Consider the following 25,232-nt stretch of genomic DNA (forward strand, 5'->3'; position numbering starts at 1 on the left):
ATCTCTTCCATTGTTTCTTTTATATACGATCTGATCCTCCATAAAAGCTAATATTAAGAAGATATTTTTTTTCTCAAGTGAAGTATGCCATGATGATTGAACCATGTTATATGATGTTCTCTTCTTCACTTGCTTTTATCTTCTCATGCTTATGCTCGTCTAGACTTTGTTGTCCATGTTTTGCACAAATTATTGTCTAATTCATTGCATCAACTAAAATAAAACGATGTCCTATAACAAGAAATATAAAATTCCCAAACTTAACTACTCTAATCACCAAAACATTGTGATGGCACCAATCTATGAATCGAGTAATTTTGGTTGTGATAAAGATATGATATGAATTTTTTTTTTTTTTTTTTTGAAACAATATGTATCCAATAATTTTATAAGATAATAATGAAAATCGGTTTAAAATTAAAGTTCTTTATGTTTTTTTTTCATGCAAATTTTCTTTATGTGTGATTTTGGTAGGTAGAATTAGCGGCGATGAATAGTTGAATACTTCTACATATCAGTGGTAAGTAGGACATCCAACGGTTCTGTTTGATACAAGTAATTTATGATGGGGAATGGGGATACCATTTAATTTGGTTGTACGATATTTTTGCGTTTGTTTTGAAAAGATCCAATTTCTATGTTCAAATCTACATTAAAAGAATTTTTTCTTTTGGAATTCTAGTATGGCCATATGATATGGGCTATCTTGTATCAAGACCCGTTCAACGGGCTGAATCCATATAATTGGTATCTGGAATTAGTATTACGGGTTCAAGTCATAGTATTATTGGCTATTTGTGGCGGATCTAGGAATTTTGTTACTACGACTACTCTTATAATGAAGATTTTGAAATTAATGCAAACTTCATTTTTGAACTTATTCAATGGTACAATTGCAGAAGTACTATAATAGCATTACACCTATGTTTTCATTACTAGTTCCAATAGCAACTTAAAATTCTTGTTGGAGCTCCCATCAAGGGCAATAGGCTTTCGAACCACGTCGTTTAGGCATTTGATAGCCTCTTTCATTTTCTTCCCTTCATCACGCACGCAAAAAATTCGATCCAAGCTCTTCAATACTTCATACTTGGTAAAAACCCTTCCTTCAACTTGCAGTCCAATTTTCCAAACGGCCTCTACCAGTCGTCCGTTTAGCTTATTGTCACCGAGAAAGGGCCTCCCAATCATCGAAACTTCGGCTTCTACACTCTCAAAGACGGAATGGTAACCAAAGTGGGTGATATACACCCCTACTGCATCATGTGCTAGGACATCTTTCCGAGGTGCCCAAGGGACTACCATACCATTTTCTTTGTTATTTTCCAAAAAACCATTTGGAAAAATGTACCTGTTTAGGTCATGTAAAAAAGTTCAATGCAACACTGTATAAGTATTATTTTAACTTATTACATACACATGACTATTAATTATAGACAGAAAGAGTAATACCTTTAAGTGATCTTTAATCGACCATAAGAACTTGAGTCCACTAGCTTGAAGAGCCTCAGCCAAAGTGAAAAGCTCATTTGGAGTTGGTGTAGCAACATAACCAAAGCTCACATAAACAACCGAGTTAGCCCTTTGTTTGTCAAGCCAGCCCAAACAATTATAAGTGTCTGCCACTTTTGATGGTGCAACCACTAAGCTCAGAGGACCGACCTCAAACACGTTTAAGAACTTAGACTTTAAGTCATTGGTAAAAATTGGGTCTAATTCTTCACAAGAGCGAATGCAAACTGCATTTGCATAAGGTAAAACTTGACTCATTTTATGTAGCATTTGAGAAATGGGTGAATTAAGATTTCTTGTTACAAAACAACATCAATGCAAAAAATTGTGAAGTCTTATCTTAATAAGACAAGTTGAAACCACTTTATGATAATGTTATGACAAGTCTTAAGATTTAGGGCTAATTTTGCCTCTTACACTCGCGATAATAAAGTAGATTACGAGAGACTCCTAGAGAGACGATATTCTAAGGAAAATAAACAATTTAAGAGAACTTATTGACCTAAATAGTTGACCATATTCATGATATTTATGTGATAGCTTGTTAAATTCCTGATATTCTTTGATAGTGTATCTCTTAGAATTTTTACTATTTGATTTTATTCTTGATTTTCGTTTTAATTGCTCTTACATAGTCTAGATCTTTTTAATCGACAATCATGCATAGAATAATAACTATCTATTTGCGGATCCGACCCTACCCCCCTTTCTATTTTAGCTAGTGGACTTTAGGTTATATTTAATTAAGTGATACGACTTTAACATGTCAAATATATAGTATCCATATTTTCAAAGAAATTGATAATATAATTATATAATATCGAATCTTTTTTAGAAAATGTGAAAACAAAAAAATGGTTGGAATTCACTAGGAAATGATATATGTCGTCATATCTAGTGCGTGATTTAGTATTTTATACTTCTTCCGCTAACATATAACCTCACACACACTATGAGGAAGGGAATAGATAATATAAATCGACAAATTAATTAATATAATTTATACTTATAGTAATTTAGTCTTCTTTTATTTCTTATGTAAAATTTGTTCTGATGTAATCGTTTGATTACTTTCTCAATGCCTCTTTAATATGATTATAAGAGTATTATTGATTCAATGATATTGATTATGCATATAAACCTTAAATGATTAATTTCTTTTTCAATATTTAATGTTTTCATGAGCTATTTTATAAAAGATGTTACATAATCATTCTACTTTTACGTACATTCTTTAATAACTATTATTCCTTTGGAAAATTTGTCTAGATCCACTTTTTAAAAACTAAAATTTGTGAAAAACCACCTTATAAAATATGTTACAAGAACCAATTCAGCTATTTTAAAAAAAAAAATTCGCAATTTATCACCTTTTGTCGGAATATGTGACATTGACTGAGCATGTGCCGGGTACATAATTTCATTTAACCCCCAAAATTAGTAAATGTTGTTAGAAAACACCTTTTAGAAAGCAAAATTTGTACAAAAAAAAAAAACACCTTATAAAAATAATATGTTGTAAAAAACCATCTTTAAAAAAACTTAATAAAAAACCAGAAAGAAAAAGGAAATATTGAATTTTAACACTACAAAAAAACACGAAAATGGTTTTTAACACTATTTAAAAAAAAAAATTAAAAAAAAAATTATTTTAACACCGCAAAAAATTCACAAAATTGGTTATTACCACCACTTACCAGTTTCCATCAAAAAATCCGTTAAGTGGGGTCCGTTGTGCTACGTGTCGCCATATTGTTAGTTTAAAAAAAAAATTAAAAATTTAAAAAAAAAAAAAAAAAAAAAAAAAAACCATGTAGGATAGTTGGTAAAGTGAGAAAATCCATGAATTAATTTAATTCTAAATTAAATTAAAAAGCATGTTCAATAGTCAAATAACAAGTGTCAATTCAAGGGAGGGTTAGGTAAGGACCACAAACACTCCCCTTGGAGAGCAAGCAAGTCTCAACTACCCCATGTGCATGACATGCCCCTAGCCTTGGGCCTCAAGGCATGCTGCGCTGGCAGCCTTGGCCTTCGGCTGGGCCTGCCTCGCAAGCCCAGCTTGCTCCTGGTGCTTGCGGCATTACGGGCTGGCCTCGCTGGCTGGCAGTGCACATAAGCGTGCTGGGCCAGCAGCCTTGAAGCACGCAACGGCGTGCAAGCCTAGCACACTTGTTGTGTGCTTGCGGGCTGGCGTTGCTAGCTAGCCTGCTCGGCCAGCTTGCCCAGCCAGCACACATGCATGGTTGTTGGGCTTGCAGCCAAGGCAAGCACATGGCTAGCAGCCTTGCTAGCATAGCACGCCTAGCCCTCGCTTGGCCAGGCCAATGCGAGGCTAGGCACGTGCGCGTTGACTTGTCATTTGACTTATTTTCTCATTTTCTCGATTCGATGAATCAACTCGACGTTCAACGCTCTAAGCTCAAAATTCGACGTCTTTGTTCGTAAAACTCTATTGACTCATTTAATCCTTCGGATTAATTCGTCAATTCGGTTCGGTTACTCAATTGGGTGTGACCCGAAGGGTTCAGTCAAGATTAAGCTGTAATATTAATTATGCATAAATATTACTAATCGGAAGCGACCTCCAACTAGGCATTCCGATCACTTGACCTCACTGTATAATTAGCTTTCTAATAATTCCAAACCCTCTATCTGAATAATACACTTGTTTGAAGGACACCATTCCTTTCATGACCAACTTAACAAGAATGTGACTTTTGTTCTACAAGGTTTTAAAGCTTGGTGTTATTTATGGCTCTTGAACTTTGAAGATTTCTTTTTGATAAAAATCAACTCAAAACTAGACTTGTACAATTCTGAACAAGTAATCTTTGTATATCTGAAGTGTATGTCTCTCACTCTCTCAAATGCATTGCTAGGAAATTGATCAATTCTGGAATCCCTTGTTGATATGCAGGGCCTTACCTTTTATAACTTTGGGCTGTTATGTAACACCCCCAAATCTCCCTCTACGGAAATACTTGTATAATACTTATAATTATACCGTAGAGATAGACTTAGGCGTATTACCGCTGCGTGATTACGCAAAGCTACTCAAAATACTTAACTCAAACAAAACTTGCAACGGAAAACTCAATTTTCTTTTATTAATACTTATAAAAATAGTAACATTGTTATGAGTACTCAAAATAAAGACAAAACCAACATTCCTAAACTAGGTGAAGTAAATCCCGAGACTCCCATATGCTCATTCATGACTCCACCTGAATATATTCAACACTGGTTACCAATAAGGTAAACAGGGCAAACTAAAACAAATAGAAAATACGGATTAACAAAATAGTCTAAGTACGATAACTGCAAGATAAATAAACTCAATTTATTAGCAAGCATGCTTTTAAAACCAGTTCCAATAATTAATCCAATAATTCTAAAACTCTTGATTCAAAACCAAGTTTTTCAAACTTCTCAATATAATTCCAATAACTCAAGAATTCAATAATAATGATTTATAAAATCAACTCTTTTAAAAAACCCAATTCCTCTCTAAGTGTGCACACCCCTGGCCCCAAGCTAGTATCTTTATGTTGAAAGGCTATCCTTGAGGAAAAACTAGGTCATACAAAATCCATAGTTTTCAATGAATCCGCATAGTGGGATTAATATAATAATCATGCTTGTAAAGCTTTTATAAATAATTCAATAATTCTCATGAAATTCCTCTTTTGAATAAAATCAAACTTTATAATAGAATAATTCAAAAACTCCTTTTATATTTAATTCAATAAATTTTTAAAATAAAACCTTTTAAAAACTCTTTAAAGCAATCCAACATATTTTTAAAAACCAAATTCCTTTAAACATAATAAATAATTTCAAACCATTAAAAACAATATAGAAATCCATTCTCAAACATATCTATTAAAACATGAATTCTCAAGGTTAATTTATAAATCATAATTCAAAACGATTAAATCACACAAACATGCTTATTCATTCAACAATTTCGAAGGCATATATCTAGCCACCTAAACGTACCTTGATTCCGAATCTCAATCAACAATTCGCACTTTCAAAGTTCAATCACGAATACACCTTGCAATTAACATAACCATAAGGTTATCACAACTTCCTTACACATAAACCCAAATCTAATGTGCATGGACTATAAAACTCTTTTAAAAATAAAACTATAATATAAAATTATAGCTTTGAAATAAGTATTTATATTTTAGAAAACTAACCATAAAGAAAATAAAGGAATAGGATTAAAGAAAATTGAATTTGTGTTGGAAACAATAGGCAAAATTTGTAGAGGCTATAACTTCTTCAATATAACTTCGAACTGAATGATTCTTGAGCCTAATCTCAAGGATTTTTCGATAGAAACAATTTTTCGTGAAATAGCAAAACCCCAAAACTGACCAGAAGTCCCAAAAATTGGCTTCAAAGATATACGAGCTGATTTTCTTTTAGAAAAGAGGAGAAGAAGAGTGGAAAAGGTTGAGGGAAAAGAAGAGTAAGACAGAAAAAAAGAATTGAGTTTTTGGTGTGAAACAATATGAGAGGTATTAGGGGCTATTTATAGGTTCATGAATGAAAGAATTAAGGTAAGATTTTGTAGGAAGAATTATGGTAAATTCAGTTTAAGGAATTACTTGGAAAAGAGAGTTAAAGAATTTAGGAAAGTCTAGTTTATGGTGATTAAGAAATGAAGAAATAAGGTAAGTATGTAGTCATGAAATATTAAATGGTAAATGGCTTTGCTTGGGGAATGATCAAGAATGATTTAAGGCAAATAAATTGTATGATCAAATCTTTGTGAGATGGAGAATACGAATTAAGGAAATAAGGAAGATAATTAAAATACAAAACTAACAAAATAATTAACCCAAAATTAACATAGGGTGGCCGAAAATATTGAGCATATCCATGCTCATATTTTCAGACCTCCACTATTAGTTTTAGGATAATATTTGCTAGATTTTAAGGATTAAAAGTGATTGTGTAAATAATATATTTTGTAGAAAATAATTAATTAGAAAATATTAACTTAAAACTAACTTAATTAACTAATACAAATCAGATTTTCTACACTTAGAAAATCCGAAAATCTCATTAATTAATTTAGGAATTTTGGCCCTTTAATTTATAAATAAGAAATATAATTTTTGTTAATTAAAATATACGAAAATATATATATAATTCGATTTTTATTAAAATAAATGGATAATAAATCTTATCCAAAATCCACAATAATCAAAATGTGTTGGCGCCCAAAATTCAAATATCATTTTGGCTCCAAAATTCAAATAGTAAAATAAATTACTAAAATGCCCTTTTTAAAAAATACGTCTAATATTAATGTGGAAAGAAAGAAAAAGAAAATGAAAAAAAGGTGAATGCGTGTTTGACGTTGCACATTGGGGTTAGAATTTGTAGACTTTATGTCCAACTTGTAAAAAGTCTTCTATGAGAAGGAAGACTTGAAGATGTACTTGTCAGCCTTTGTCTATGTAGAGTAGGCAATAGGTATTGACTTTTCGAGGCTTGCAATTATGGCATTTGGTAGAAAGCTTATGTAAGAAGATTTGCACATATATGTGGCAGTGGCGGAGCCAGGATTTATAATTCGGGGGGACAAATTTTGGAGGTTAAAGTTTCGGCAAAAATCTCAAGAAAAAAATTGATCACCTAAATTGTTTAATATTTATTTGAAATCACATATGCCAATTATTTCTATATGGCAAAAGAGGAATAAAAAAGTTTTATTGTATATTAAGAAAATTATCCAACAAAAATGAATAAATTTATGTTTGTAAATCCTGTTATGTAATCACATAATTGATATATACGAATTAATTACCTTATCATAAAGTCAAATAATTATCGTTAGAACAAATTGATGGTAGATATGAAGGGTCTGGGTTTGAGTTACATTCGAAAAAATAAACTCAACTTTCTCAAATCAATCATATTATTACATATGTATTTCGTATGTATTAATAAAAGTTAAAACACAGTTACAAACAATTAATTAATAGTAATCTATTTATTAGAAATGTAAAAAAATAGAGTTTAAGCACATAATAAAATTAAAAATCCTAAAACAAGAAATAGGAAATGAAAAATAAAATTAAAAAGACTATTGAAAATTAGAGTAATCAAAAAACAAGTAGGGGAAAAAAAACAAAAAAGCTGAAAAATAGTAGAGTAGGGAATCGAACCTAAGACCAAGGCACAGCCTTACTAAGGACTCAACCACCAAACCATATTCAATATTGTGATATTTACTGTAAGTATATGATATTTATAGCCTTTTACTGTATTTTCTTGATTTTTTTTTTTAAAAAAAAAAAACTTTTTTTTCGAAAATGGGGGGACAACTGTCCCCCCTTGTTCTAATGTGGCTCCGCCATTGATATGTGGTGTGCCGTGTGTGTTGAAGTGTGTGTGGGGTAAGATACACCACCATAGAAGGAGGGTAGCAAAATGTAGTTTACTAGCAAGAAGAAGTGTGAGTGTGGGTGAGAAGCCACACCATTGTGGAAGTGAGGCTAGCTAGAAGAAGGGAGTGTGTAAGACGGCACACATCGTGAGGAAGTGGAGTTAGCAAGATGTAGTAGCTAGCAATTGAGGGTAGAAACAGTGAGTGCATCTTAAAGTGAAATAGAGCACAATAGCTGTAGTAGTGAGGGAGGAACAGACGAGAGGCAAACACCATATCAGTGTGAGGGGTATTTTATGATTAGTATAAGTACCAATGTTAAGGGTACTTAGAGTAGACTATCCTATAAATACAGTGTATCTAATATTGTAATTGTAGTGGTGGTCATTGTACTCCCGAAATTATTGCTAGTGAAATTGTTTTCGTCCGTGGAGATGCGGACCGTGGTTCTTCCACTTATTGAGGAGGGGTTTTCCACGTAAAAATCTTGTGTGTTGTTTTCTGGTTGTTCCGTATTTTATTATTCTTCCCGATGTTGTGTTTATCTGTTGCTCCGTCCCCAACACTTTCATTCCTTAACTATTGTACAAGTCAAAGGTTTATTGGCGGTGCTAATTAATTAATGATATACATTATCAATAAGCTGATTAAGAAAGCACCTTATATGTTCTAGATGTGATGTTATATTAATTCGTAAAACCTTTTCATACTTGTAGTCGTTGTAGGTTCATCTACTTTCCGATGTTATGCATGGATTGCTCAAATCAGCTGCTAACATTTCGTTCATCGTTTTCCAACTTGTGTTTAGTAGACAACTGCTATATCAATAGCCATGGCCAAAGAAGTTTTCCGATTGATTCACAATAAATCATTGATCACCAAGTCGGTATCTTTTTCACTCCATCCTTGGTAAAAACACCGCCTTTTCAACTTCCAAACCTATTTAAGTGGTTATTGACAATCTTTAGACGCATTTTGGACTAAATTAATTTGAACTCGACTTCTATAGTGTATCGATGACTTTGTGTTAGTGCCTTGTTGAAAAATTATGCTGAAAATTATTTAGATAGTATGCATATATGTCCGTCTCTAAGCAACTTAATCAAAAAATCCTACTGATGTGCATATTCTTGAGCCAATCAGTATTGATTGATAATTACATTGGCTTAGGACTTAGCTACATACCGACCTCAAATCTATTTGAAGCAAACTACTTCATGGATCACATTGTTAAAGATAATCATCACTCAAGAGGCGAAAAAGAATTACCTTTAAATTGTCCCTTAGAGACCATATAAACTTGCCTACACTTGCTTCCAGTCCTTGAGCTAAAGCTGCAAACTCACTTCGACTAGGCCTTGCAAAACTAAACATACATGACCACTTTTAGCCTCGTGCTGTTTATCAAGCCAAACTAAACAGCTGTTTGTATCAGGAATTTCCGGGGGTGGCATTATTAGACTAGGAGGTCTAAGGCAAAGCGCGCAAGTTTGGAAGCTTGGATTTCAAACCATTGAGTGAAGCAGAATTCAGTTCTGTACAAGTACTAACACACATTACAGCTGCTCGAAGTAAGACTTGAGCCATTTCGTGAAGCATCTTGAAGAAAAAGGATACGAAATTTCCCAATACTTTATCATCTGCTAAATGATCTCCAACTCTAAACTTTTACATTCCTCATACAACATCTAAGAGCTCATCCTTTTTTCTTTCAGCAATGTCTGTTCATTTAGGAGGGAAATACCAGTTGTCACCAGTCAGACTAATCATATGCATAGGAGCTAAATACTTCGTATGTTATACTTGGACTTGAGGACTCATATTAGACGCGGACATGCTTCCAAGTGTAGAATTGATACAAGTACACTTGAGGTGCGATGAAGAGTCCTAAGTACACATAACAAGGTATAACTAACACAAACAATAATGAAATTGATGTGGATAATTGTTTCTTCATGTGAAAATTCAAGATATAAATAAGAAACATGCTTTGTAAATCAAGGTGCAAGAATGCAGTCATCCTATGCTACTATATTAATATGCAGCATAGCAGAAACAACTAATAAATGACTTAACAGATTGATATACCACTAACATAAAACCTGTATTATTAAGTTTTTGGTGTCATTTTTTGCTGAAGCTTTGCAATTAGTCTTTAATTCTGGCTAACTAGCTGGACTTGTTCACTACCTTTAACAACTTCTTAAAATCTTCGTTGCAGCTTCCCTTGGAGCTAATGGCCTTTTCTACAAGACTTCTTAGACCACTGCCATTTTCTCTCATTTTTTTGCCTTCATCACCATGTAGAATTTTCTCCAGGCTCTTGACTACTCCATCCTTGGTGAGAATTCCGCCTTCAACTTCCAGACCTATCTCCCACACAGCTTCTACTAATCGTCCATTTAACTTCTGTTCACCATGGAATGGCCTTCCGATGAGTGGAACTCCAGAGGCTACGCTTTCCATTATGGAGTTGTGACCGAAATGGGTTATGAACACTCCTACTGCATCATGTGCCAAAATATCTGTTTGTGGTGCCCATGACACGAGAATGCCATTCTTCCTGCTGTCCTCTAGAAATCCATGTGGTAGATGCTCCTGTAAACGTCGTTCCCATGTCAAATACTTGGGGCAGTAAAATGCAGGAACATTAACAGTTATAGTGCAGTGTCTAGCCAGCTATATATGGTCGAAATTCAATTTCTTAAGAATGTTTAAAGCCTTGCCGCATGCCTTGTATGTTACTACTATAGAAGGTTGGATATTAGGCCTCTATAATGTAACACTACGACCGCCGAGGGTAGCTACTATATGCATATTCAGGGACTTACAATTTGCCTCACAAACTACACACATGTTTTTCTAGCACATTTTGGTTTCATTTACGTGTATACTCAGAAACTTCCCAAGAGGTCACCCATCTAAGACTACACCCTTAGTACTCTGTACATCAAATCAGAGTTATCGTATCACATATAGTGTATAACGGATTTTGTGTTAGTGCCTTGTTGAAACATTATACTCCGGATTTGTTTCCAGGCTTATAATTAATTAAATCAATAAAACTTGTTTGGTTACAAACATCGAGAGAATTTGCAAAGTTGCATATATGTTCTCTGCATCCAATTTAACCAAGAAAGTCTACTGATATGCATATTCTTGAGACATTGGCTTAGGACTAATTATGTTCTTATTGACCTCAAACTCTATATGAATCAAACAAGTACTTGACTGAGATAGTTACAGAAATTGATCACCAAAGAAGCGAAAAGGAATTACCTTTAAATTGTCCCTTAGAGACCATATAAACTTAACTCCACTTGCTTCCAATCCTTGAGCTAAAGCTGCAATCTCACTTGGACTTGGCCTTGCAATAGAGCCAAAACTAACATACACAACCTCTGAATTATTATGAGCCTCCTGCTGTTTATCAAGCCAAACTAGGCAGTTGTTTATGTCAGGAGTTTTCGGTGGTGGCATTATTAGACTAAGAGGTCCAAGGCAAAGCAAGTTTGGCAGCTTCGACTTCAAATCATCGAGTACAGCAGAGTTGAGCTCTGCACATGTACTAACACACACTGCAGCTGCTCGCGGTAAGACTTGAGCCATTTGGTGAAGCATCTTTGAGAAAAAGGATCTGAAGTTTCCCATGACAATACCATCAGGCAAATCTCTTACTCTGAACTTTGACATTCCTGGTACAAATTCTAACAGCTCATCTTTTTTTTGTTCAGCAATGCCTGTATTCATTTAGGAAGGGTAAAAACATCAGCTATGTATGTTATTTGGACTACTCAAAAACTTGTATCAGACACGAGTATGTGACCAAGTGTCACACTTGACTATTTTATGAAAGGATTTTTCATGTTTATGATTTAAAATAGTGTCTACACACAAAATAAATCGGAGTATCAAAGAACCGACACACATACTTGAGGTAAAATAAAGAGTTCCAAGTAACGAACATAGCTAACACAAGCAACACGTAATGAATGTATTAACGTGTATAGTTTCATAATTAGCTTCATGTATGTGAAAATTCAAGGTATTCCTAACATACATTCTTTATAAATCAAGGTGAACTGATGAAGGGAATAGTACTATTAACATTCACCAACCTTATCATATGTATTAGTTTAGCCACAATATAATTATAAAAAAGAATAGATTCCCTTTACTTCATTTTTCTTTTTTTCTAAAAGATTGTCCCGTAGTTAGCTGTAGCAAGGCCAGGGCAGGTGGGGCGACCGCCCTAGGTCCCCAAACCAAAAGCCCATCTTCAGATTTAATAAAGGCCCCAAAATAATTATTTATAAAAAAAAATAACAAAAAATAAAAGAAAAAAGGAAGAAGCGTATTATAGTAATTAGCAAAACATTGAGTTTCAGAAGAATTTCAAACACCAATTTCGCTGTTCAACCTCCTTCCTCCCTAATTTTTCTCCCAAAATATTCACTTTCCTAAGTGAATTTTGATTAACCCAAAAAAAAAAAAAAAACTGTCATTATTTCAATTTTATCCCCTTTTGTCGGTGATTTTGTTCTTCAAAATGTATCTCAATTCAATTTTCAGTCAGATTAATTCCTTCTCCTTCGTGATTATGATAAATGGTAATTTTATCCTTCAATTATCAAAGGGAATTTATCTAATTATATATAATCCTCTTTGTATATTCTACTTTATTCATCAAAATCTTTTCTTTCTATTAAGTTTTCATAATCTTTACAATTTCTTTCAATCAAGAATTATAAAATTGGGGGAAAAAAATATCTAATTCATTGATTGAATTGGTTCGTTTGATAACTTTAATTGTTCTAATTGGAGTAATTTCTTATTTGCTTGATTTGCTACGGCCCTGATTGCTTGATTTGCTTCGAGTCCTTCGTCCGTCGACGAGAGCCACGGCCTACGGGATCATCATTTCATCAAAATGCTAGATTGCTAGTATGCTAAGGTTAATTCTTATTTAACTTTTTAATTTCATACTTTTTCATTCCTAAATAATCATAATGTAATTATGTAATTTTATTTTTATTTGGTTAATTTTAATTGTTTCAGTTCTTCGACCGTCGACGAGAGCTAAATTTTTTTGTTTCAATTGTTTTCTATTTTTTAAATTTGATTACTTGAGATGACATTTGTTTGGAGTGCAAATTGAGCGTATTAAGTCTTTTGTTCAATTGCTTCAATAATCAGGTGTTTTTGTTCTTTTCTATACTTATTAATTTATTATTGGCTTTGTTTGATAGAATGTTGCCTAGAAAATATTTATCTAGTAATGATAAGAGGAAAAAAAGAAACGGGCAGAAGAGTTAATAGAATCTCAAAAGAGTGTCATTGACAAATTTTTTTACTAAAGTAGTATAAGTAGAAGAGTCTTCTAATGAATTGGGTGAAGATGAAAATCATGAACAATTTAATGAGAATATAAATAATGAAAATCGTGATAATGAGGCAAATGAGCCAAATGAGGATGCGACTAATATGAATGAACCAGCGAATGTACCAAATACATCCGATGTTAATGATGTTGGCATTGATCAAGTAGTCCCTCCTTTAGATATTTATGATCCTAAAAATTGGGGTATCTTGACATTAAAGGAAGGGATATTTTGATACAAAAAGGACCTATTAGAGATTTGAACCTTGTGTTTCCAATTGATAACAAATTAAGGCATTTTTCATATGCCTATTATACTAAGAAGTTGAGTAATGGTGAGACTTTTGATAGAAAATGGTTGGTTTACTCAAAATTAGCTGATAAAGTATATTGTTTTTGTTGTAAATTGTTCACATCTCAAAATAACAAAACTTTTTTAGCAAGTGATGGTGTGAATGATTGGAAACATCTTGGCTAGAAACTCAAATTACATGAGAATAGTGTTGAGCATATGACTAATATGAACACTTGGTATGAAACAAGTGTGAGATTAGAATTGAATAAAGGCATTGATAAAGACTTGCAAGAGTCAATTTCAAAGAAAAAAGAGCATTGGAGGCAAGTCTTAATTCGAATTGTTTCTGTTGTGAAATGTCTAGCTAAAAATAATTTAGCTTTTCGTGGATCTAGTGGAAAACTTTATGATGATAGTAATGCTAATATTTTGGGCTTAATTGAAATGATAGTTGAATTTGATTTGGTAATGCAAGATCATGTTAGACGTATTCAAAGCCAAGAAATTCACAAACATTACCGTGGTCCTCAAATTCAAAATGAGCTTATTTATCTTTTATCTAATGGTGTTCGGACTTCAATGATAAAAATAATAAAAGAGTCAAAATATTTTTCTGTAATCCTTGGTTGTACCCCTGATGTGAGCCATCAAGAACAAATGACTTTGATAGTAAGATATGTGAATGTATTAAGTGATAAAATCAAGATAGAAGAGTTTTTTTTAGAATTCTCAAAAGTAGATGATACTACTGGTTTGGGACTTTTTAATGTATTGTTAGATGTATGTAAGTCCCTTGATTTGGATATTGATGATGTAAGGGGGCAAGGTTATGACGAATCGACAATGGCTTTAATATGAAAGGGAAACACCAAGGGGTTCAAAAGAGATTGCTTGAAATTAATCCAAGGGCTTTATATATGCCATGTGCTTGTCATAGTCTTAATCTCACTCTTTCTGATATGGCACATTCTTGTGTTAAAACTATTTCTTTTTTTGAAATTGTACAACGTATAAACACATTATTTGCACATTCCGCTAAAAGGTGGAAGATTTTAGTTGACAATATCCCAAGTTTAACTGTTAAATCTTTGTGCAATACTAGATGGGAGAGTCGAATTAAGGGTGTTAGAGCTATAAGGTTTCAATCTCCTCAAATTAGATTAGCTTTGTTGGAATTGTATAATTTTAGTGGTGATGACGCTAATATTGCTAAAACAAAAAGTGAAGCCGAAAGTTTGGATAATTCTCTTGCAAGTTTTGAATTTTTACTTGGCATGGTAATTTGGTATGATATTTTATTTGCTATTAACATTGTGAGTAAAAAGTTGCGATCTAAATCCATGAGTATTGGAGTTGTAATGAACGAAGTGCAAGGTATGATCACATATTTTGAGAAATATAGAATTGAAGGGTTTGAATCTAGTTTGAATACTGCCAAAATCCATGCACTTGATATGGATATAGAGCCAACATTTCCAATCAAGCTTCGCATCACTAGGAAAAGACAATTTGATGAGAATGAGAATGACGATATTGATGAGGAAATACAATCACCCGAGGAATCTTTTAGAGTCAATTATTTTTTGGTGGTTGTTGATATTGCAATAGCTTCTTTGAAACACTACTAGAAATAGGCTTATTTCCGAGGGAAAGCTTCCGACGGACTTTAATTCCCTCGGAAAATTCAAAAATTCCGAGGGAAATTGACTTCGTAGGAAAAATTCGTCGGAACTGTTCCCTTCCGACAGAATATTCCGTCGAAATAGTTGCGACGGATTTGTTTTCCCTCGGAATATTGATGTTTCGACGGAATATTCCCTCGGAGAAGCTTCCGACGGAAATATTTCCCTCGGAAATCACAAGTTCCGACGGAAAATTCCGTCGGAAGATGTGGTTTCCGAGGGAAATAATTCCGTCGGAAGCTGCGATTAATTAAAAAAAAGAAATAACGTTCTGCAGTCTGCACAGAAGCGAAAATAAAAATAACGAAAGAAGAGAGAGAAGGCGACAGGAAAAGGAAGAAGAAGAGAGAGAAAGAGGAAGAGGGAGAAGGAGGAAGAGGGAGAAAGAGGAAGAGGGAGAAAGGGGAAGAGAGAGGAAGCGGAAGAGAGAGAAAGGGAGGAGGAGAACGAGGAAGAGTGAGAAAGGCCTCCACCCAGTCGCCGCCGCCGCCACAGGGCCCCCTCCGCTGCCGCCCCGCCGCCGGTAAGGGTTTGTTTATATTGTTTTTAATTTTTTTTTCCTTCAAACCTTAACCACCACCTTTGAACTAGGGTGTACGGGAGTGTTCACCTAGTGGTGAAGTTGCCGGCGAGTCAACCACGACCAGCCACCGCCACCGCCGTCGCCGCCAGCAGGTTGTTTGTTTTTTTCTTTGTTTTTCTGTTTTTTGTTTTTTTTTTTTTTTTTTTAAGTTAATTATTCAAGCTTAAACCATAAATGTAGTTCATGATTTTGTTTGGTGTTAATTATTTTTGTTAAATTTGAATATTTGTAGGTTTTGTGTGTTGAATTGTTTTTTTGGCAATTACAAACTCAGATCTACAGGTTAGACATTATTCTAAAGCTAAATTTATAAATTTAGTACATACTTGGCATGTTAAATCCTAATGGTGTGTAGATATGTGGTAGGTTATTATTGTTTTTAGTTATTGTATTTACAATTTGTTATATTTATATTTCAATTTGTTGAAATTTTTGAAATGAATGTGTTTGTGTTATAATATGTTAGATTAGTGTAGTTAATTTAAGTATAGTTTTTAATCACTTTATTATAACCCGTTACTTTAGTTTGGTATAGTTTAGGGTAATATGTTAGTTTAGTGTAGTTGTATTATAATAGGTTAGTTTAGTTTGGTTTAGTTAAATACAATAATGTATGTTGGCTTAGTTTAGTTTAGCTTAATATGATGTATGTTAGCTTACTTTATTTTAATATAATGTTGTTTAGTTTTGTTTAATTTGTTATAATGTAGGTTGGTTTGGTTTAGTTTAATATGATGTATGTTACATTACTTTAGTTTAATATATTGTAGCTTAGTTTAGTTTAATTTATATAATGTATCCTATTTTGGTTTAATATAATGAAATTTTATTGTAGTTTGGTTTTGTTTGATTGGTTTATTTGAATATTATGATATTATGATATGTTAGTTTTCTTTAGATAAATTATGATATATTTGTTAGTTTAATGTAATGCAAGTTAGTTTATATATATATATATATATATATATATATATATATATATATATATATATATATATATATATATATATATATATTATAATAAATGAATCATTTGCATAATCATATGCCTAGATACCCGTTCAAGGCGTACACATTAGGAGTATGTCTTGAATAGTCCCCGGTTGGGACTGTCCTTGTACGCTTATTCTCACTTAGGTGGTGAATGTAAGCCTTGTTTTTTATTTTAGGGAAAATCCTGTCTTTTCATGCACTTCTCTACCGTGTTCTCTGGGTACATATGTAGGTGTGTATAATCGCCTACATCGTGTACCTGGAGAACTGTAGGGAAATGCTGGCGGATTTTCCATAGAATTGAAAACCTGGGTTACATTCACTAGTGAGAATAAACGTACAAGGATGGGTTAGGTTGGAGTGATAAGGACCCTTTGGAAGCATTTCAAATCTCATTTGCATTTCCATAACGCTGTGGTGGATAATTACTGCGAAATACCATTCATGACTAATGTGATTGTACATATGCGTGAACTGTGTAGAAGCTGTAATCATGAAACGAAGAGAACGTAGCTGGATGTATAAACGGACGATTGAGAAAAGTATTAATCCAGATTTCGTGAAAGGAGTTGATGAATTCATTCAGTACGTCAGAGATCATCCCGAGAGTAGTAATCCGGATGAGGTTAGGTGTCCATGTGTTAAATGTAAGAACAAACGCCTTTGGAATGCGGATACGGTTAAAATTCATCTGTATGACAAGGGTTTTGTACCTAACTATTATGTGTGGATGTGTCAAGGGGAGGGGTATCTGGGAGTTCCCGAACGGCGGTCCAATGAATATCATGACATGGTTTTGGATGCTTTTGGTCATAGTCAAGATCAGGGGCATTCCGAGGAGGCTAGTGTTTCATCAGAGGAGGAGCCTAATGCAACTGCTAAGCATTTTCTGGATTTGTTGAAGGCTTCAAAAGGCCATTATACGAAGGGAGTTCTTTGTCTGTGTTAGAGATGGCCGCTAGAATCACTAGTCTCAAATGTGAGTATAATTTTCCTCACAGATGTGTTTATGGGTTTGCTTCTTTGCTAAGTGAGGCGATTGCGAACAACAATCATATGGCCGACACTTTCTACGAGGTGAAGAAGATTGTGAAGGGGTTGGAACTATCCCATCAAAAGATTCATGCGTGCCCGAAAGGGTGTATGTTGTTTTGGAAGGATGATGCTCAGTTGTCTGAATGCAGGGTGTGTGGCAGCGATCGATACAAGCAGACTTCCAAAGGTATCCTAGTGCCTTTGAATGTTCTATTTTATTTCCCGATCACACCCAGGTTGCAAAGACTGTTTGCAACGAAGAACAGTTTGGAGGAAATGACATGGCATTCGAAAAATCCCAGAGTTCAAGGTACAATGGCACACCCTAGTGACAGCGCAGCTTGGAAGCACCTCGATTGTCGGTTTCCAGAGTTTGCTTCTGAGCCTCGTAATGTGAGACTTGGCTTGTGTATAGATGGTTTTTCTCCTCATGGTAAGTTTGGGGGTCAATATTCTTGTTGTCTTGTCATTTTGACCCCTTATAACTTGCCTCCCTCAATGTGCATGAAAAGACAATTCATGTTCCTTTCGTTGCTCGTTCCTGGTCCTAAAAACCCTAAGGGCAACTTGGATGTTTACATGCAACCATTGATAGAGGAGTTGAAACTGTTGTGGGAAGTCGGCGCGGCTACTTATGATATTTCGAAGAAACAGAATTTCAATCTTCGAGCAGCCATCCTATGGACCGTTAGTGACTTCCCGGCTTATGGCATGTTGTCTGGTTGGGCCACGGCTAGTAAGAAAGCTTGTCCACATTGCATGGAGAAGACCAAAGCATTTTGGCTTGAACATGGTGGTAAAGTTTCTTGGTTTTATTGCCACCGACAATTCCTGCCAACAGATCACCCTTTTCGGAACAGTAAAACAGCATTCTGTAAAAACAAAGTAGAGAAAGAAGCCCCTCCACACATCATGTCAGGAGAGGAGCTGTGGGAATGTGTTAAGGACCTTCCGAAGGCTACAGATGGACCCGATTCAATTAAAAGGCTGAAAAATGAAAAGAAGGGGTGGTTCAAGCAAAGAACCTTGTGGGAGCTCCCATATTGGAAGCATCTCCTCATTCGTCATAACTTAGATGTCATGCACATCGAGAAGAACTTCTTTGATCAATTAATTCACACTGTAATGGATGTGAAAAAGCTTACGTGTGACACGCCTTCAACTCGGAATGACATTGCTAAATATTGTAAACGTCCCCAGCTTCATCTTCAAGAGGATGATAGAGGAAAAGAGGTAATGCCAAAGGCTCCATTCGCTCTTGACAAGGCTCAGAGAAAAGTTTTGTGTGAGTGGGTTAAACAGTTGCGGTTCCCTGATGGTTACGCCTCCAATTTGAGCAGATACGTAGATTTGCAAGCGTGTAATCTCTATGGAATGAAAAGCCATGACTGTCACGTGTTCATGGAGAGGATGTTGCCCATGGCTTTGAGGGAATTGCTCCCTGTCCATATTTGGAATGCAATTACAGAGATTAGCCAATTCTTCCGCGACTTGTGTTGCTATACAACATCAGTTAGTAACATGGAGCGATTGGAGAAAAACATACCTGAGATCCTCTGCAAGCTTGAGAAGATCTTCCCTCCTGCATTCTTTAACTCCATGCAGCATTTGCCTACACAATTTTCGTACGAGGGGAAGTTATGTGGTCCTGTACAATACAGGTGGATGTATCCCTTCGAAAGGTAAATCAAATACCCTAATTTCACATCCTTTATTTTACATCCTAATCAATTGTTCATACAGTTACATAACAACTGTAATTGCAGGTTCCTCAATCATTTGAAACGGAAAATTGGGAACAAGGCTCGTGTTGAAGGGTCCATATGCAATGCTTATCTCACTGAAGAGATAGCAAACTTCTGCTCCAATTACTTTCAGTCGACAGTTGACACTAAAACTCGAGATCTTGGTCGAAATGTGAATGCCGACATTGAGTCCACATCAAACGACGCTGAAATACCAGAGTTGTTCAAAGAGGACAGTGGTGGTGTGTCAAATGAGGGTAGAACTCGGTTCTTAGATGACAAAGAACTCGAGTGTGCACATTTGTTCGTGTTACGAAACACCGACATTCTTGGCGAATACGAAAGGTATAATAGGCCCAGGTATTCAGTGTATTCGTATTTACGATCATTTACAATGATGACTTTGTAGATTTACATTGTGTGTTTGGCCTCGTAGGAAGTTTGAGGACTACATTCTTAGTACTCGACCTTTCCTGCGTAGAGAAGATGTCATGGAGAATTTCGAAACTGAATTTTCTGATTGGTTTCATCACAAGGTGATATACGCGGTGTAACCGTGAAATAATAATGAATTTTACATGTTACATTTCAATTCATTGAATTCAGGAACCTTGATGCTGATATTCAACCACTTTATAGGTGGTCGAAGAGAAGCCAAATTCGGATGTCCTGCGAGTGTTGTGCATGCGTCCCTTCAGGCGAGTTTGTACTTGGGGCCAGATTTTTGTAGGTGGATTTAATTTCCATACACATGCCCATGGCAAGCGTTGGGACTTGTAGTAAATGGGTAAATAATAGGTCATATACTTCATAGTTGGTTCAATTTGGCTCCAAATGCGTCCCAAAACGTAGGGACTTGTAGTTTTTTGTGATTTCAAGTCATGAACCCCTTAGAATACCTATAATAGACATGTTATGAGAAAGAAATAGGTCATTTGGTCGAAAACGTAGTAAATGGGTAAATAATAGGTCATATACTTCATAGTTGGTTCAATTTGGCTCCAAATGCGTCCCAAAACGTAGGGACTTGTAGTTTTTTGTGATTTCAAGTCATGAACCCCTTAGAATACCTATAATAGACATGTTATGAGAAAGAAATAGTTCATTTGGTCAAAAACGTAGTAAATGGGTAAATAATAGGTCATATACGTCATAGTTGGTTCAATTTGGCTCCAAATGCGTCCCAAAACGTAGGGAGTTGTTGTTATTTGTGATTTCAAGTCATGAACCCCTTATAATACCTATAATAGACATGTTATGAGAAAGAAATAGGTCATTTGGTCGAAAACGTAGTAAATGGGTAAATAATAGGTCATATACTTCATAGTTGGTTCAATTTGGCTCCAAATGCGTCCCAAAACGTAGGGACTTGTAGTTTTTTGTGATTTCAGGTCATGAACCCCTTAAAATACCTATAATAGACATGTTATGAGAAAGAAATAGTTTATTTGGTCAAAAACATAGAAAATGGGCAAAGAATAGGTCATACAGGCCTTAGTTGGTTCATTTTGGCTCCAAAATGCGTCCCAAACCTTAGGGAGTTGTATTTTTTTGGCATTTCAAGGCATGTACCCCTTAGACTACCTGTAATAGAGATGTTTAGAGAAAAAAATAATTCATTTGGTCAAAAACATAGAAAATGGGCAAAGAATAGGTCATATACTTCATAGTTGGTTCAATTTGGCTCCAAATGCGTCCCAAAACGTAGGGACTTGTAGTTTTTTGTGATTTCAAGGCTTGTACCCCTTACAATACCTAAAATATGCATGTTTAGAGAAAGAAATTGTTCATTTGGTCAAAAACATAGAAAATGGGCAAGTAATAGGTCATATAGGCCATAGTTGGCTCAATTTGGCTCCAAAATGCGTCCCAAACCTTAGGGAGTTGTATTTTTTTGGAATTTCAAGGCATGTACCCCTTAAACTACCTGTAATAGAGATGTTTAGAGAAAAAAATAGTTCATTTGGTCAAAAACATAGAAAATGGGCAAAGAATAGGTTATACAGGCCATAGTTGGCTCCATTTGGCTCAAAATGCGTCTCAAACCTTAGGGACTTGTAGTTTTTTGTGATTTCAAGGCTTGTACCCCTTACAATACCTAAAATATGCATGTTTAGAGAAAGAAATTGTTCATTTGGTCAAAAACATAGAAAATGGGCAAAGAATAGGTCATATAGGCCATAGATGGCTCAATTTGGTTTAGCTTATTTGTATAACTTACTACCTTGTTTTTTCCTTTTTATATGTTTATCTTGTAGGATACCTACCAGAAGAGGGTTGAGGCGGCTAGCACTCAAAGGATTCAGAAGAGTCCGAATGAGCTGTACTGGGAGACAGTGGGTGGTCGGAACAAAAAAGGATGTGTGAAGGGACTAGACGAAAGTGCTGACATGTACTATGGCAGCCAGATAGGTCGCCGACTTTCTACCTCTTCCATGCAGTACACGCCCTCCTTTGTTTCTCAGATGCAGGATCAGATGGAATCCAGGGTCCAGGCTCTTCGGAAACAAATGGAAGCCGACATGGAAGCCCGAGTTCAAGCCCAACTACAAGCCCAAATGGAAGAAATGGAGAAGAGGTTGGAAGAAAGGATGATGGGTCGTTACGCCAATGACCCATGTTCCAACGTGCGACCTCCATTTCGAGATCCCAGGGACGACGACCCGGGTTTTGGTGGAGCTGGCCAGGGCTCTCGCGATGTTGTATAGCATTGATGAACTTAGTGTTTGTTAGTTCTAATTTTATATTAACTTAGTGTTTATTGTAAACATTGGAATTAGTATATATATATATATATATATATATATATATATATATATATTTGCACAAATTATTCAGTGAGTAATATAATATAAGAAGCAGGAATTACAGGTTTGTCCGGAAGGAAAATATATAGCCAAAATAGAAATTTATTCCGTCGCAAAGAAGAAAAGTTCCGACGGAATTATAATCTCTCGGAAGAGGAGACCTTCCGACGGAATTATAATCCCTCGGAAAAGGGGACCTTCCGACGGAATTATAATCCCTCGGAAAAGGGGACCTTCCGACGGAATTATAATCCCTCGGAAAAGGGGACCTTCCGACGGAATTATAATCCCTCGGAAAAGGGGATCTTCCGACGGCATAAATCCCTCGTAATATTCCCCTCTTCCGGCGGAAAATTCCCTCGGAAAGGTGGGGCCTTCCGACGGAAAATTCCGTCGGAACAGGGGAATATTCCGAGGGATTCTTTTCCGTCGGAAGTTTGCGACGGACCTCCAATTCTGGTCAAACTAAGGTTCCGAGAAACTAAAATCCGTCGGAAATTCCGTCGGTAAGGTAGTTTCCGACGGAAAATCCCTCGGTATAACCCAAATTTCCTACAAAGAGGTCTCCGACAGCGTTTTCCGACTAATTTCCGTCGGAAACTGGACTTTTCGACGGATTTTTAAGGTTTACCGACGGAATATTTCCCTCGTAAATCAGCTGTTTTCTAGTAGTGAAAAATAGATTTGAGCAATTGGAGGTATTTGATAACATTTTTGGTTTTTTATTCGATGCAAAAAGGTTGAAATCATTAGATAATGATGATTTAAGAAAATCTTGCACAAGTTTTATGACTACCTTTACTCATAATAATTTTTCGGATGTTAGATGCAGATGATCTTTTTTCTGAATTGAAAATGTTACAAATGACTTTGCCAAATGATTTGATGTCAACATTTGAAATCCTTGAGTTTGGCAAAGCTACAGAATGTTATCCAAATGTTTCTATTGCCTATCGAATTCTATTAACTATGGCGGTGACAGTTGCATCTGCTCAAAGAAGTTTTTCAAAGTTAAAATTACTAAAGACCTACTTGAGATCTTCAATGTCACAAGAAAGGTTGAATGGTTTAGCTACTTTATGTATTGAGAAAAGTATGTTAGAACATATTAATGTAGAAACTATTATTAGTGACTTTACATCTAGAAAGGCTCGTAGAAATATTTTCATATGAACGCTTAGGCTTTGATTTCAATGTTTTATCTATATGAAATTCGATGTTTTTAAAGATTATTATGCGTAATAAAATATGTATTTTTTTGCCTACCCAATTTTTATTTTATTTTAAAATATTATATGTGAATTAGGGCCCAATAAATTTATGTCTTCGCCCTAGGCCACCGAAATTTCTAAAACGGCCTTGGTCCCGTATAGTGGGATCAAAACTTAATAGAGTAAAATATAAATATAGGGATAAATTAAATAATTGGGGACAGAGGGAGTATGCCACGATTTTACCTTTAATACCAATCTTTTCCCTAATAAGATCAGTGTAAAAATGAACAGCAAGTGAATGTTCTTCAGACATGTACACAGGCACCCAAGGCACACCTTTCTCTTGAGCCATCTCCACCACAAGCCACAAGAAAGAATCCCCAATCATGCAACTAACCTTCCTCCCCTTCTCCTCTTCTGCCTCGGCTACCGCCTTTCATAAAGTCCCGGGGGCCGAAACCATGAACAACTCAATGGGTTCTAATGGGTTGCCATTGAAAACATACCTTTTTGACATCCCATCCCAAACATCATAACCCTTTATGTTAGGCAACAAATTTCCATCTTTACTCCCCAAAAAAGTCTTATTGTTAGACTCACTAGTACTAAAAAATGAGAAGATTACATTTGGTGCAAATGAGGCTAATCTTTTGGTAATGTTAAGAAGTGGTGTTGCATGGGATGCAAATGGGAAGGCAAATACAGCTACATGAAGTTGATCATCACATGATTTGGGGTTGTAATTACAACTTAAAATTGACATTATGGTATGATTTTGAAGGATTATTATCAAGTGGGTTTGTTAATTATATAGTATATATGATATAATTAATCAAAATAGCTACTAGTATATGAATTGAGTAATTTTGGTTGTGATAAAGATATGATATGAAAATGATTTTTTTTTTGAAACAATATATATCCAATAATTTTATAAGAGAATAATGAAAATCGGTTATGTTTTTTTTTTTCATGCAAATTTTCTTTATGTGTGATTTTGGTAGGTAGAATTAGCGGCGATGAATAGTTTATACATGTGATTAGGATGAAAAAAAAAACACATAAAGAACATTTTTGCAACTTTAGAGGGGTTTACGGAGCACAAAGTAAAATTTGATAATAAAATAGAAGGGTACTTTATACATGTGATTAGGAGGAGAGAGAGTATTTAATTTTATAGCGGGGAAATTAAAAATCAGAAAATCTAAAAAAAATAAAATAAATAAAGAACATAAATTCTGAAAATCAAACTCCAAAAATCAGAAAATCTGAAAACAAAAAAATAAATTAGAGAATGAAGAACAAAAAATATCCAAAAATCACGAAGCAAAAATAAAAAAATAAACTCCAAAATTCCAAAAATCAGAAAACCCAAAAAATGGAGAACACAAACGATGAATTCAAAACCCAGAAAATGAAGAATACAAATGAAGAATTCAAAACCCGGAATCACCTACCCAAAATATCCGGCCAATTTCCATACAAATCAACTACCTTTCAAAATCCGGCCAAATTCAAAATCCAGAAAATCCAGATCTACAATTCAAAATCCAGAAACTCAGAAAATCGAACAA

At 34.9% G+C, this 25,232-nt stretch overlaps 2 pseudogenes; both read right to left on the bottom strand.

Moving 5' to 3' along the window:
• Positions 1–381: 381 nt before the first annotated feature.
• LOC110687657 lies at positions 382–9,745 on the bottom strand (annotated as a pseudogene).
• Positions 9,746–9,897: 152 nt separating this feature from the next.
• LOC110687724 lies at positions 9,898–24,884 on the bottom strand (annotated as a pseudogene).
• Positions 24,885–25,232: the final 348 nt, after the last annotated feature.

Source organism: Chenopodium quinoa, unplaced genomic scaffold (genome assembly GCF_001683475.1).
Source record: "Chenopodium quinoa cultivar QQ74 unplaced genomic scaffold, ASM168347v1, whole genome shotgun sequence".
NCBI classification, from domain to species: Eukaryota; Viridiplantae; Streptophyta; class Magnoliopsida; order Caryophyllales; family Amaranthaceae; genus Chenopodium; species Chenopodium quinoa.